General features: G+C 36.6%; 2 long non-coding RNA genes across 4 annotated transcripts in view; one reads left to right on the top strand and one right to left on the bottom strand.

Moving 5' to 3' along the window:
• Positions 1-15,215, top strand: part of LOC118193129 (uncharacterized) — a 156,962-nt gene that overhangs the window by 41,906 nt on the left and 99,841 nt on the right. The window lies entirely within an intron of this gene.
• Positions 1-15,215, bottom strand: part of LOC118186765 (uncharacterized) — an 82,715-nt gene that overhangs the window by 14,716 nt on the left and 52,784 nt on the right. For all 3 annotated transcript variants that reach the window (XR_015038684.1, XR_004757831.2, XR_015038685.1), the window contains exon 3: positions 1,553-1,627. This is a non-coding gene — a long non-coding RNA (uncharacterized LOC118186765). The remainder of the gene's footprint in view (positions 1-1,552; positions 1,628-15,215) is intronic.

Genomic DNA, 15,215 nt, shown 5'->3' with positions numbered 1-15,215 from the left:
CAAACAGTAGGGACAATAAAAGGCAACTCCATTATGCTTTGGCAGGGAACTTAAAAGTCTACTAACATTTTTTATGTAGCAATAATACTTTTTTCTTCCTCACTCAAAAGAAGAAGGTTCACGTGAATGCTGTTCACTTTCTTTGTAATATGATGGGAAAACTTCTTTTCTTATAATGGGAAACCTTCTTTTTCAAAACCAAACACATTGACAGATATACCATTCATTCTTTCAAATTTTTCAATTTGATGTAGAGGCAATGGGAAATAAAGCTCATCAAACTTCAATCTCCTCCATATACTGTTCATACTGTGTAATACGTTCAGCATGTGAAGGTAAAGGATGAATTGCTGCTAAAGTGGACCATAAAAAGCACTTTTGGTCATTATTTTTAACATCAATAACCGTTCCCTTAATTGAAATCTTTCGAGGTTTGGGTATATAACTAGATGCAGAAAGCGGCTGAAATTTAGCGACATTAACAATGAAACCGATTATGTAATTCAGTACTCATCCACTTGCTTTTCTTTTAAAGCTTTTAAAGCTTGGCAAAATCTTTTCATAACCTTCACTAAGATTACCCCTGAATTCAGATTCTGGTAGACTAACAAAACAATCACTCCTAAAAAATGAAATGCAGTATTCAAATTCGTTGGAGCTACGTCTCTGCAAACATGCTTCAAGTGCGGCGTCCCCCTTAATGCTTCTTTTTTCCTGTCTTTCAGAAAGTAAAATCTGCTGTACTTTATCAATTGAATTTTGTAGAAAAATATTCACATCTCCGTTTTCATTATCCTTCGGATTTATTTGATGAACAACTAAAGTATCAATCAGAGCTTTAGTGAAATTGCATGGATTTTCAAAATGTATTCCACTGTCAGACTTGGGCCTTTTACACTTCAACGAATCTCCGCCACCAGCCTTCTGTTGCTTATGAGGAACGCATGATTTCTGATGCTGTTTGCAATGATCCTTTATAGAAAATAACTTTACACATTTATTACAGGAAAATAGTTTACTATCACCATGTACAGTCGCCATATGACGCACGCGATGACTGATTCTGTGAAACGAGGCATCACATTCTATACAATGGACAGGTTTTATGTCATGAGTTTTCTTGTGTCACACTAAAGTTCGTTTAGTTCCAAATGTTTTCTTCCAAATATCACAAAGATACATCTTGCAAGCCTAAAGATAAAGTTAAGGCTCCTAAATTATTTCAAATATTTACGTAATACACTACAAATAATGTCGCAAATAGAGGAGAAAACTAGTGTTTTGCATCATATTTCATAACATCTTTACAAAATCATTATTCAAATATCGTCTCGTATTTCAAACTTAATATTTTATACATTAATTACTGATTATTGAATGTCAATTAACATTTCGCTATTTATCAATGTTCATCACCTGTATTAATATTATTTTTTTATTATATTATAAGGAGGTAATTTCAAAAACTTTTCTTTCTGAAATTCCACTTTTTAAAATCTAACAAGTATTCAAAGTTCTCCCCCCCAAAAAAAAAATTTTTTTTTCTTCTTACCTTTAGATGTTGAATGGAACAATCCCAATGAACTAGTCTTTACTCCGAAAATGTTCAATTGTAAGTTCCAAATTCCTAAAAATATATATGTATATGATATATACCTATATATGTGTGTGTGTGAACTATTAATCATTTGATAAAATGAAACAGTAAAATATAAAATAAATTTCTTTAATATCATAATACAAATTTCTCTTCATGAAACAAACTTTAGCACAAGCCTTTAAATTTATCACTTTTATAATTATTTCAGTGACTAAACTATGAAACTACATTACGGAACAAAGAAAGCGTTAAACATTACGCACGTATAAGCTTTTTAATAGAAAGAAACTGATTTAGAATAAGATAAAGGTAAATATAGACTTTTTTAAAAACAAAATTTGAAACATTTTGTATTTCTTTTTAGAGGTAGCCATCTAAATTAAATATTAATTCCTAATAATTAATACATCATATGCATGACTAACGGAAAAGACGATCGTCTGCTGTTCTTTTATAATGGTTTATCATTTTATAGCATACAATTTTACGTCATCAATGAACATGAGCAAGAAGTCAAATGACTATGTTATACGCACTGTTAATCTTTACATATGAGAACTGAGCGAAGTTCTAAGATATGAAAGTGGAATTATGAGGAAAAAATTCTATTAAGCTACGATGCACGAGTCCACTTAGCGAAACGCTTTTAAATTAATAAATAAAATGATTAATATATAAATTAAAATCATATTAATCAATAAATAAAATGATTAATATATAAATTAAAATCATATTAATCAATAAATAAAATGATTAAAACAAAGTGAATTTTGTTTTCTATGTTTTACATAATGTAATTTATAACTAGTACTCCTGAACTACATTACCGTAAGAAATGATTGCAAAAATCTAAATCAAATTTAGAAAAGCACACTGCTGGCTTTCGCAAGATAAATGCTTAGTATCCGTAATGTGTCAGCAACATCCACTATGAACGTGTCCACTTCTGAGTATAGGATTCTTTTCGATAGCTTGAATCAGTTGCTGGATGAGGTATTTGTATTATCTTGAATTGATAAACAAGCGATTAAGGATATGAAGATCTGTTAAACTAGGATATATTTTACATATCCTAGTAATGTTAGTTTTACAGGTCGTCATATTTCTAATCGCTTGTGATGTATCGCAGCATAAACGAAATGGGTTAAATACTGGCTATTTATTAAATAAGTTGTAAGGATCTTAAGTTTTACTAACGTTTATTTTATTTTAAATCTTTACTATCACTTCTTATTTTCTACTTCCGGCCAGAATTATAAGCGTGAAGGAGTTTATGCAAAGTTGTCTGGCGAACGCCAAGTATTTAAGTGTGGCCTTTTTGCCAAGCAGAGAGGAGAGGAAGCCGTGAGTTCGAAGCAGGCCGCTTACCTTAGAAGTTACGCAGTTGCTACTTTGCCTTCCAGGCCAGAGGTTTTAATCCTCTTGATAAATTAAACGTATTGTAGTGTTCACAGTCTCTGTGCTACATACGCTTTCTGTTATTATAAGGCCAATCTTATTCTAAAGTTAAATTAGAGTTTAGTTTTATTTTGATATCTTTTAAGTTAGACCCCGAGTGGAGGGTCATTGTATTCCGAAGTACGGAAGTCATTGTATATAAAGAAAAAAATAAAGGGTTTTGTATACCCTTCGTCTGTATCCTGTCTACTTACTACAATTAGTGAACATAGCTTTAGTAAGCTCTCTGTTCTAGTCAGGTCATTGTATGTTTCCGAAGAAGGTTAGAAGAAACATTGAACCTGATAGTGGCGCCCGACGAAGAATAACCATGGCCGAGTTTCAAGAAGAACCTGTGCTGCCTGCAGAAACAGCTCAGAATCCAGAAATGCCAGCTGCCGCCCTGGAAGGATTTGGGTATATTGTCCAGACCATGCGCGCTTCGATGAAACCAGAAGCAACGTTTAATGGAAACTCACAGGTAACCAGTTTTTTGGAAAAATTGGATGACCACTTCATGCTCTACCCCGTGCACGAGTTTCAAAAAGTTACCTTAGCTACCAGCGCTTTGAGGGGCCAAGCGCTTAACTGGTTCAAATGTATCGGCAGAAGTCTCTTGGGTCAAGCAGGAAGTCCCACCTATACCTACGAAAATTTCAAGACTGCCCTACTAAAAGCCTTCCCTGTTGTAAGGGATCGTGCGAAATTAGAAACAGAACTTTTCAGTATATATCAACAAAGAATGGAAAACCTCTCCAGGTTTATTTTAAGAAAAATTCACGTTTTCAAGCTCTTGTATGGAAACCGTCCGGATCCTGAAATAATTCAAGTGATTTTGCCGAGGTTACTACCCCAAGTGCAAGACTTTATTGAATTGAGAAATCCGACTACACTGGAAAAATTATTTGAGCTAGCAATCCAGTTTGAAAGTAGAAGAACGGCGGACGTCGAAAGAAGACGCCAATATCAACAGCGAAACCAATTTGGTACGCCAAGACTACAGCAAACTCAAGCACATGGCTACGGAGAAAAAGCGAATCAGTGGGCAAGGAAACCCGAGCATTCAAAAACAGCCGGCGAACGTCGACAGTTCAATAGCAACCCAGAAAAAAAGTCTCAAGGCCAGTGGAGAAAGAAGGAAAGCACCGAAAGAAAAAATAATTTAAACTAAAACGGATTTCTGCTGACGAGAGGGTGCGGAAATCCGAAGGCCACGAAAACCCCTCTTCCTACAAGTTAAATACAGTAATGGTGAAAAATTTAACTCTTCCGAAGATTGAAGTCTTGGTAAATAATATCCCGGCCACCGCACTCCTGGATACCGGCGCGCAGTGTTCCTGTGTGGCAGAAGTCTTTTTTAGAAAGTATTTTCGCAAATACCGCATATATAATGCGGATAATACAACAGTATTAGCGGCGCAAGGAGAACAATGTAAGTGCGTAGGTAAAGTACCTTTGTACATCCGTATCAAGGACGAACAAGTAAAGGTGATGTTTTTTATAGTAAAGAATTTGCAAGCACACTTAATACTAGGAATAGACTTTCTTTCAGACGCACAAGCTACACTGGATTTTAATGAAGCGTCTCTTAAGCTGACGATGAAACCAGTGCGTGTAGAAAAGGTTGAACCGCCAAGGTTAAATCTCGACCACCTGCCTAACGACGAGCAAGATAGAATCCGACAAGTGGTAAGTGAATTTGCTTCCTTATTTAGTGATATTCCAGGATTTACCCAGGTTACTAACCATAGTATTGACACCGGAGATGCATTGCCGGTTCGTCAAAAACCATACCGGTATGATAAGAATAAGGAAAAAATTATAGAATGGCATATTACCGATATGCTACGTAAAAAGATCGTAACGCCTATCTCAAGTAGTTATGCTAGTCCGGTGGTTTTATGTAAGAAAAATAATGATTATCCTTTGGAGCATCCAAAAAGGTGGAGATTCGCTATTGATTACCGTAAATTAAATTCCATAACGAAATATCCGGTATATCCCTTACCGATTATAGAAGAAATTTTAAGGAACATAAAATCAACCAAATTTATGACAACTTTAGACTTAACGAATGGTTATTTTCAAATAGGGATCAGGCCTGAGGACGTGCCTAAGACTGCTTTTATAACCAAGTCTGGCACTTATGCATTTTTGCGAATGCCGTTTGGCCTTTCAGGCGCCCCAGCAACATTTCAGCGATGCATGGACATTGTGTTAAGACCTGTTCTCGGAAAGTCCACATTTATCTATTTAGACGATATCATTATTACTAGTGATAATCTAGACCAACATGTACAGGATTTAAGACAGGTGTTTTCTTTATTAAATGAGGCCGGTCTAAAAGTTAATGTCGAAAAATGCAAATTTGCAGCCCCTGAATTAAAATATTTAGGTTACAAAATATCGCAAAAAGGGATCGAGACAGATGAATCAAAAATAATCGCTGTACAAAAGTATCCGACTCCAAACACGGCAAAGAAGCTCTCTTCTTTTCTAGGACTTTGTTCATATTATAGGTCCTTTATAAAAGATTTTGCGGCTATCGCTGAGCCATTGTTAAAATTAAAAAGGAAAAAGGCAAGATTCTCGTGGACGGCCGAAGCCAATAGTGCTTTCGAAAAATTAAAACAAGCATTAACGCAAGCCCCTGTGTTGAAATTTCCTGAAAAGGATGAAAATTTAGAAATTTCAGCGGATGCTTCGGATTATGCGGTAGGAGCGGTACTTTCGCAAAATCAGCAGCCAGTAGCATTTTTTAGCTGAACTTTAAATCAAACACAAAGAAACTATTCCGCGACCGAGAGAGAGGCACTTGCAGTTCTGTTAGCAGTGCAAAAGTTCCGAGTCTATTTTGGAAAGGCGCCGATAACAGTATATTCTGATCATGCGGCGGTAACTAGATTGTACTCTGGAAAAAATTTATCCCCAAGGTTAATAAGATGGGCACTCAAGCTGCAAGAATATAATCTGGTAATCAAGCATACCCCCGGAAAGGAAAATATCGTAGCAGATGCCCTGTCACGAATTAAATTAGACGAACAGGGTAATACCGTAAAAGTTGCAATGCTGACAGCGTGTACAATAAATTCCCGAGAAACTGTAATAACCGAACTGGGTAAGGATCCTGAGTTTGGAAGTATTTATGAGTATTTGAAGGATCCTGAAAATTTTAGCCACCAAGATATTGTGGCGATAAGAAATAGGGCGGCCCATTACGAACTAATAGATGGTCTATTATTTTATACAAAAACTACGAATTCCAACAACGAATTTCGACCTGTTATCCCAGCTAGTCTTAGATTAAATATCCTGCAAGAGCTCCATGACAGCCCTTTAGCTTCTCATGCTGGTATTCGAAAAACTACTCAACGCGTACGCGAGGCAGTCTACTTTCCTGAACTGCAAAAGTTAACAAGGGCGTATGTCCAGTCCTGCCCAACATGTCAAGCCGTTAATTATATTAATTTCCGCCCGGCCGGGTTTCTAAATAGTATTAAATCCGAATTTCCAAATGAAATAATCGGCATCGATTTATTGGGCCCTTTCCCAAAAAGTCAGTTAAACAAAAGTCGCTATCTCCTTGTTATAGTTGATCATTTTAGTAAATGGACCGAAATTGTTCCCTTAAAACGAGCCTCCGCGAAATTAGTTACCGATTCTATTTTAAATAAATATATTTTAAAATACGGGGCGCCCCTAAAAGTTATATCGGATAATGGTCCTCAATTTGTAAGTAATATATTTGAAGACATGTGCCAAAAACTAAGCATACGTCATTTAAAAATGGTCCCGTATCGGCCGCAATCAAATATAGCGGAACGGGTCAACAGAAATATAGTGAAAATTATCCGTAGTTATGTTAAAAATTTTCATAAAAGCTGGGATAACTATGTCAATGAATTTGCTTTCGCCCTTAGGACCGCAAAACATGATACAACGGGAAAAACTCCTGCTGAGTTATTTCTAGGCAGAAAGATTATAACACCGTTAGATAAACTATTTTATGTGCAACAAAGAGCCCCAGAATTTAAAATGGGTGATATAGAAAAACTAATAAAAGAAGCAAAAAAGAATACAGAAGTAGCACAAAGAAAACAAAAATTGTATTATGACTTGAAACGACGGGGAGTAACTTATAAAGTAGGGGATGAAGTACTAAAAATTAAGCATTCACTTTCTTCAGCACCAGAAGATAAAACTGCCAAATTTTTCCCACGCTTTGAAGGACCATATGTTATAGAAAAAATAACTCACGCTGTTGTAGTATTAAAGGCAAGAAATGGTGAAACCTGTTCCGCAAACATTGACCAGATAAAACCATTCTATGACCGTAATAAAATGCAAATCTTTTCAGATCTTTTGCAGGATCCGGGACGGCAGACACCGCAGGTACAAGTTCCAGAGGTGGGAAAACGACAAGTACAAGGGCAAGCCAATGAGAGACAGAAGCAAGTGAAAAGAAAATTGCCCCGCGGAAAAATTGAAGGTACAAAGAAAAAGAAGCCGTTCCACCGTCCAAAAAACAGAGTTCACGAACACCCCCAGAATGAAGAAGGGAGAAGGACGACGTATGTGGAAAAGACCGGGAGAAAGGACGGCAACTATAACCCGGCTGTGAAACGGAAGATTGACTCATCCGACAGAACTCTCCGCAGCAAAAGTCGCCGAACTGCGGAAGGGCCATCAGCGGCGGAGGAAAAAGTACAAGAAAAATTTGAACGGCCAACAACGAGGTCCAAGCAGGATCACGACAGAATTTTCCCGGTTCCACCAAGACCAGCTGCCTTCAAACGGCCAAGACCACAAGCAGAGGACAGAAGGAAGATGTTCAAGGGTGGCCGTAGTGGTGAAAAACGGAAGCTTCCAGAGGAAAGCACTGAAGGGCGAGCCCGTACAAGAAGGAGGATCAACCAAGCTACGGTCTGCAGCACCTTTAAAGACTGGGCCCAGAAAAGGATGTCTGAATATTACAAAGATAAGTAAAATTTTATGTTACTTTACAAACTTAAGTTAATCTTTCATTCTTACTGCAAGTGGCAGATATCAAGAAGTTTTACCTCATGCGAGGTGTACCTTTATCGCCAAAAGGGCGAGAAATGAGTTGTGACCGATTTTCTTATTATGTTTTTCAATTACTCGCGCGTAAAACTAAAGTTGATGTATAATAGCGTTGTATAAAGACTTAAATATTGTAAAAAGTTATTGTATAAATTTTATTTAAAACATTCTAACAAGAAAGAAGTTTTAGTTTGAAAGACTTTTTGAAATGTAGTATTATTTCAATGTAGAAAGAATTGGCACTTGCTTTGAAAAGAATAGAAGTTAACAATGTACTACTAATGTATGTTTTCAAATGTGTAAAATTAACGGCATCTTGATATGTTCTTGTATACATGTGAACTGTTATTTTGAATGTTTAGAAATACCGTGATATGGTAAAAGTGAAAGTAATGTTAAAAAAATTTGTTATTCGTGTGACTGTAAAGATTAAATCATGGTGAATATGTGTTAAAGGTTGAATGATGTAGTTAGGCTCTCTGACGCTACACTTTAGAGTTAGCCACTTTCAGAATAGTACCTCAGGGTCTAGAGTTGAAATTAGGGTGTGTTAAGAGGTCTCGTATGTTGAATTTTAACACATTAGTGTTTTGATTGTAGGAGGAAGTGTTGAACACATAGACAGAAACACATTCGTGTTTGGTGTTTTTACAACACATGTCAGAGAGCACGGGGAGAGATAATTAAAATAGTCATGAATGAAATAAGAATGTTAAGAAAAGTATATTCTATATGTTATTTGCAATGTCATTCTGTAACATTTCATTAAACTAGTTTTCCTTCCAGATCTCTGGAAGGAACCAGAATTGAATAAAGCTCCTGTTTTGATGCAGTACAGATGAAAAAGAAAAAAGATTGTTGTATATTCCGGGAGCTGCTATTGTAACAAATTTCTTTCTTTTAAAATTTTCTAGTTTCTAGCTAAGTTATGTTTGTAAAAGTTTGGCCTCGCGTTAGTTTCTAGAGCTAAAAGTTTTCAACAAGGTCGTTTTAGACCTCAGTTTCAAACTAATTAACTCTGGCGGGAAGTATGTAAGGATCTTAAGTTTTACTAACGTTTATTTTATTTTAAATCTTTACTATCACTTCTTATTTTCTACTTCCGGCCAGAATTATAAGCGTGAAGGAGTTTATGCAAAGTTGTCTGGCGAACGCCAAGTATTTAAGTGTGGCCTTTTTGCCAAGCAGAGAGGAGAGGAAGCCGTGAGTTCGAAGCAGGCCGCTTACCTTAGAAGTTACGCAGTTGCTACTTTGCCTTCCAGGCCAGAGGTTTTAATCCTCTTGATAAATTAAACGTATTGTAGTGTTCACAGTCTCTGTGCTACATACGCTTTCTGTTATTATAAGGCCAATCTTATTCTAAAGTTAAATTAGAGTTTAGTTTTATTTTGATATCTTTTAAGTTAGACCCCGAGTGGAGGGTCATTGTATTCCGAAGTACGGAAGTCATTGTATATAAAGAAAAAAATAAAGGGTTTTGTATACCCTTCGTCTGTATCCTGTCTACTTACTACAATTAGTGAACATAGCTTTAGTAAGCTCTCTGTTCTAGTCAGGTCATTGTATGTTTCCGAAGAAGGTTAGAAGAAACATTGAACCTGATAAAGTAGGCATTATTTCCTGCAGCAGGTCTACAGAAATGATTGGCATATTTTTTGCGAAATCTCCGCAAATATCACGCTGGTAGCCAACTTTCATGAGGGTAACCACTTTCAGGATGATAGCCTTTACAATGGTAACCTAACTATGGTGACTTTCACGAAGATAGCCGAACTAGGATGGTAGCCAATTCTCACGGTTGACAGAATAATGCTTAAGTACTGTTATGAAAAACGGAGTAAGATTTATGGAACGGAAGTACGGAACTAGAAGAATGTTAGCTTCAAAAGACATGTAAATATATGGAAAACTATCTACTGAAAAAAAAAGTTCACCTTAATTTTCTTCAGAAATTTATTTTAAAACAAACAGTTTTTTAATTAAGTTAACTGCAATTCAAGATAGAAGCTCTATTAAACTAATTTATTTATTTGTGTCATATATTCCGATGGCATCGCTGAATTTCAGTCCCATATTTGCATCTGAATTTGTGAGCCTTCATTTCGAATTTCATTAACCAGTTAAGTTTTCAAATTCCTAAATTCATTTTTGGTTTAATTTTCTAAAGTGTATTATCCACTTCAAAAGTATATTGATGATCTGCCATAAATGAAAGAAGATGCAAACGTAAACATAGTAACCGTAGCCAATGTCACCTAAGTTACTGAGGTATTACGTAAGTTATTTACTCAGCTGTACTGTGAAGAATCAGACGTGAAGCAGTGTAAACATAACAAAACTGCTGCTATTTTACGCAAGATTTGGTTAATACTTTCCTGGTTAAGACCAGTTAAAATTATATTAATAAATCGTGCCTCCAAAGATAGAAGCGGAAAGAACTATTTGTGTATAGCCAATGGTTATTAGAAGTTAAGCATAAGAAATGACTGACCTTCAAGTTGAATAAGCTTTCAACTTGAAATAATTTTACCTAGTTGTTAAATCAAAAGTTGCCAATAAATGTTTTAATTTTTTTCATCTGTTTATGTGTTCATAAAATATTTCGATTTATGCTAAGGCTATAACTTGGGTTCCAGCAACTCAAAATGAGCTAGTGAGTAGTAGAGTTAAATAGGCAAAGTTATGTTTTTTCATTTCGGAATATTTGAAATGTATAGTGGCGCTCGAATGGACCCAAATGCTATCGAAACTCTTCCTGCTTGCTCAAAATGCCTTTTGACGGCAGCGAGAAAGGTTGCTGATAGAAAGTGAATCCGAAGGCATATTATTTTTGGCAGATAAAATTACTTATTTGAATGTTCTCATCTTACTGGGATCGCGGGGTCTGCGCCCGCTTGGATGCTCTCCAGAGTCTGGATGCTAATTTCTGAAAGGTTATGTACTAGGGCATATATTAGGGTACTAGGTTATATACTGGATCATAAGGTTATATACCAGGTTATACACTAGAGTTCATCTCTGGTTTCGCTATAATCTGAAGGACAGTATGCAAGTTCTAGCAAGAATTCTTCCATTAGATCTGGCGGCAACCAGAGAGTTCGCAAAGTTCCAAATGAGATTACGGAATAATCTCGTAATGGTGACTGACGCTACTTTTGATTTACAATGAGTCCAATGTTGATCTCTGACGATAACAAAAGAGTCAAGGGTCATTCCATACTTCGGACAATTGGATCACTATGCATTTTTTATATAACATGTTTGTGTGGATATATATACCCCCCACACACACATGTTATATAAAAATTTTAAGAAAAAATCTTGAAAAAGCAATAAGACAAATGGAAATAATAAATAGAAAAGAACAGAAAACGTTAACTTAAATAACATACATTAAGCGCAAGTACATGACATATATATGACGACGAGGATTGCAACGTGAACAATTGCTTCGGCTGAAAGTTATTCCAGGCTGTTTGAGATACTATGTTAAATACCGAAGCGGTAGCGTATGCTTTTCAAAGCATAACGATTTTTCTACCCCATGCACAAACATGCTCACTGGTGACTGTTTAAGCTGATGTTCTACAGTCGCTCTGCAAATGAATGCATAGTGATCCGAACCTCCTGCCATCCCGCATGAACACTGGTTCTTTCACGTCGTCTAAAGCGATGCAGGTAAGTTATGGAGGGCCCATACACTGTTAGAAACTGAGTAAAGTGAATTACTTCTTAGAAGCTGATCTACTATTTCAAAAATTCCGTAGACTCTTCTGCGGTATTCTCTATTTCCCATATATGTTGCCAACGCTTCAATAATTCTCTTTCGAATTAGGCTTTTAAGAAAGAGCCCAGGAGGGGCATATCAAGTGTGTGTACATGGGGCTTGGTGACTGATGCTCTCTTGGTTGTTGCATATGTCATTTCGTTCTTTAGTATTCCTGTTTGGGCAGGTACCCGCTGGAAAAAAGTTTGGTCCTACGGTAGTCTGGTATATTTATTAGAAGAATTTGTGTGGCCTTCACGAGTGGATTTTTACAGTAGGTACTTTGATTACCTGAAAGTTAGAGCCAGAGTCTGTATATACTGGAATAATTAGAACCAATGCATAGGCAAATTCAGTTTTTTATGCAACCAACTCACCCTGGAAAACTGAGTTGCGCTCCTTGAGCTTTTTTTTACAGGTCTTTTGGATCTGGTTTCTATGTAGTGTACAATATCCACTGCCAGGGCCACATTCTCCTTCTGACATATCAGTGTAGATTGCGGTGGGTTTGGACCATTCCGGAGATCATTATATATATATATATATATATATATATATATATATATATATATATATATAATAATAAAATTTCGATAGTCAAGAATACACTTAAAATTCTAACTGTATGTTCTTTTCATTTTTAATGGCGACGTTCTCTTATTTGAAAGTACGTGGAATTAAATCCACAGCCCGTAGTCAAGTTGTTTTTCCCGCCTTTTGTACACGTACAGTTATAGAATGTTCTGGAATTATTTAAAGCGAACTGTGTTGGCTGACGTCATTTCTTGAAAGCTCCGCCTTTCCAGAGGCTATAAAAAGACTCGCAAAAGAATATCGGGGCTTTTTCTTAAATGACAAGACGCAGTAAACTTCATACAAAAACTTATTAGTAATTCTTTTTATTTACTCCGGATATCTGATTTTGTAACTGCTATTTCTCCTGAATAATAATAAATGGATCCTGTTTTTTAAACTTATCGTCTGATAATTTAAGCTACGACTAAAGCTGGTACATCACATATATATACATACATACATATATAAATATTACTTAGCTTTACATTAATATAATGTAATCTAATTTAGCTTTGAATAATTGTGTATGTTGCCTTACTTAATGTGTTAACTTCTGGCATCTGTAACTCTGTTAAATGTTTACTGTCACACTTATTGTATTATAAAACTGATTGTACAAAGTATACCTTTACCTGCATTGTAAATACCTACTATCTCATTAACTGTTCACGTTTGAAGTCCATTAGCAGTATTTAAGTTGTATTTATCCATCTTTGGTTCTGTACACGTGTAAACTGAAACTGTTCTCACCCGCATTACACTCTTCTTCCATCCCTGAACCACTTACTCGAAGTTATTTTGCACAGTGTAGCAGAAGAAATAATATGGTGTATAAGATTCTAGGACCACTTTTTTTTTCCTTTTTTTGGATGAGGGTGTAGAGACATTAGGATATTTTTGGAAGCAGGCAAGATAAAAAATTAGTAACGCCTTCGCCGAGAATTGAACCACGGACCTCTGGAATACCGACCCAGCGTGCAGAACCACTACACCAGGAATACACGCTAGGAAGGCGGGAGAAAATATTTTATATACTCCCCCTTTTAAAAGGCGACTGGGGTTTTTAGGGGACCCAAACGCCAAATCTTGGGTGTGGAGGGTCATCATCCACAACTCTTTTAGTTCGTGCGCCACTGCAGATACATTAGGATTTTTTGGAAGCCGAAGAGATGAAAATGAGCAACGTCTTCGCCGGGAATCGAACCACGGACCTCTGGAATGCCGGCTCAGCGTGCAGAACCATTACACCACGAAGGCACGCTAGGAAGGCGGGAGAAAATACCTTCTAAGGTAAAAGGTAGCTTCACAACAAAAAGATATTTCCATACACTGAAAATGTTTTATCTTCTCGCTTTATATAGAGTTTTGCATGCTGAACAGATACAAGACAAAATAATTTTAGGATATATATGTAAGACATTCAAAAGGTGAATTTATTATTGACGATTTGGGAAGGGCGAAACGGTTTCTTTTCTTCTCAGCCTTATCAGTAGCCCCGTTTAAGACCACTATCTACTTGTAGTTCAACCTAGTTTGGGTCCGAATTCAGGTGAACAGACTGGCTGTATGGTCGGTTTTTGTGATTTTCCCCATTTCTAACATGGCTACGAGCCAGTTTTCCACAGAGATCTTCCAAAGAGGCATCATTTCCACTAGGAAAATAACTTTCGTGACTTTGCCATATTAAAATAATGTAACCTAACCTTCTCCTTCTCTCTTTCTTTCTGAAATATCTTAAATTTATTTTCTGAGTAGTTTCAACTATTATTAATGCCTGATAGGTACAGGTTGAAGTAAACCTCGCACCTGAGCTCCCAGGTAGGCATATTATGTATCGATGGGATTTGCTAGCTCTAATTTTCCGAGGGAGAACGCTCCCGGTGCAATCCGACGGACTCCCACCCCTCGGACTCCTTCTCTACCAAAGACTTCTCAAAAGGATTTAAGCTCGCATTGTATTTTGAATGCTCTCTTGCAGCGCAGGCACTATGCGCTTACAAACATCCATGCCTTCTCTGAAATTCGAAATACTCTGAAATTCGGCACGTCAGTTAGCGTCACAACCATTATCCCGTCTAAGCGGCATTAATGTCTGGCAGAAGCTCCAGGTTTTACAGGGAAAATCATATAACGATATTCCGTCAATAACATGCGGACTACTTTATGTAGTTTGTTCAGTGATCCTTAACAGCTTTCAGAATGGTGCTCCTACATTAAAGTATCAGCACCTTTATGAAGATCAGTTTTTAACCTCGTAGGGCAGCTTTTCATAAAGCGCCCACATTGTTATGCTAAGTCACTGTTGACAATATTCTGTATTGACAAATAATGATTGATCTGCATAAAGGTGCACGATTTCATGTTTGGATACCACTGAAAGGAGATCCTATTCTATATTCGCACTACATAATATTTAATGGATATTTGGGCCTTAAACCATATATAGTCTTCTTTCTATGACAACGACTCCACCGAAGAAACGCCAGCCATTTAAGAATGCTTTGAAGTGTAAGAAAATATATAAATCGCTTGGCTCTGAGTTGCCTGCTGGTGATCAGTTTGACCCATACACAATGCCTTGATTACGCCTTTTACTCTGGATCGCCCGATGTGGTTTCTTCTGGTAGACGTCTTAGTTGATATTTAGTTTGTAACCAAGAGTTGAACAAGAAAATATGTTTTTCTAAGAACAGAAATATAAGCTTCTGAGAGAAGATGCCTGATTCAGTTTTTTGCTTAATGGTGATACATGCTCCACTCTATGGATTGCTGATT

The sequence above is a fragment of the Stegodyphus dumicola genome, chromosome X1, assembly GCF_044657685.1.
Source record: "Stegodyphus dumicola isolate Sdum_Otavi_A_Nest chromosome X1, ASM4465768v1".
Taxonomy (NCBI): Eukaryota; Metazoa; Arthropoda; class Arachnida; order Araneae; family Eresidae; genus Stegodyphus; species Stegodyphus dumicola.
Note: the sequence above shows the minus strand (reverse complement) of the source record. Positions and strands in the feature narration are given on the sequence as shown.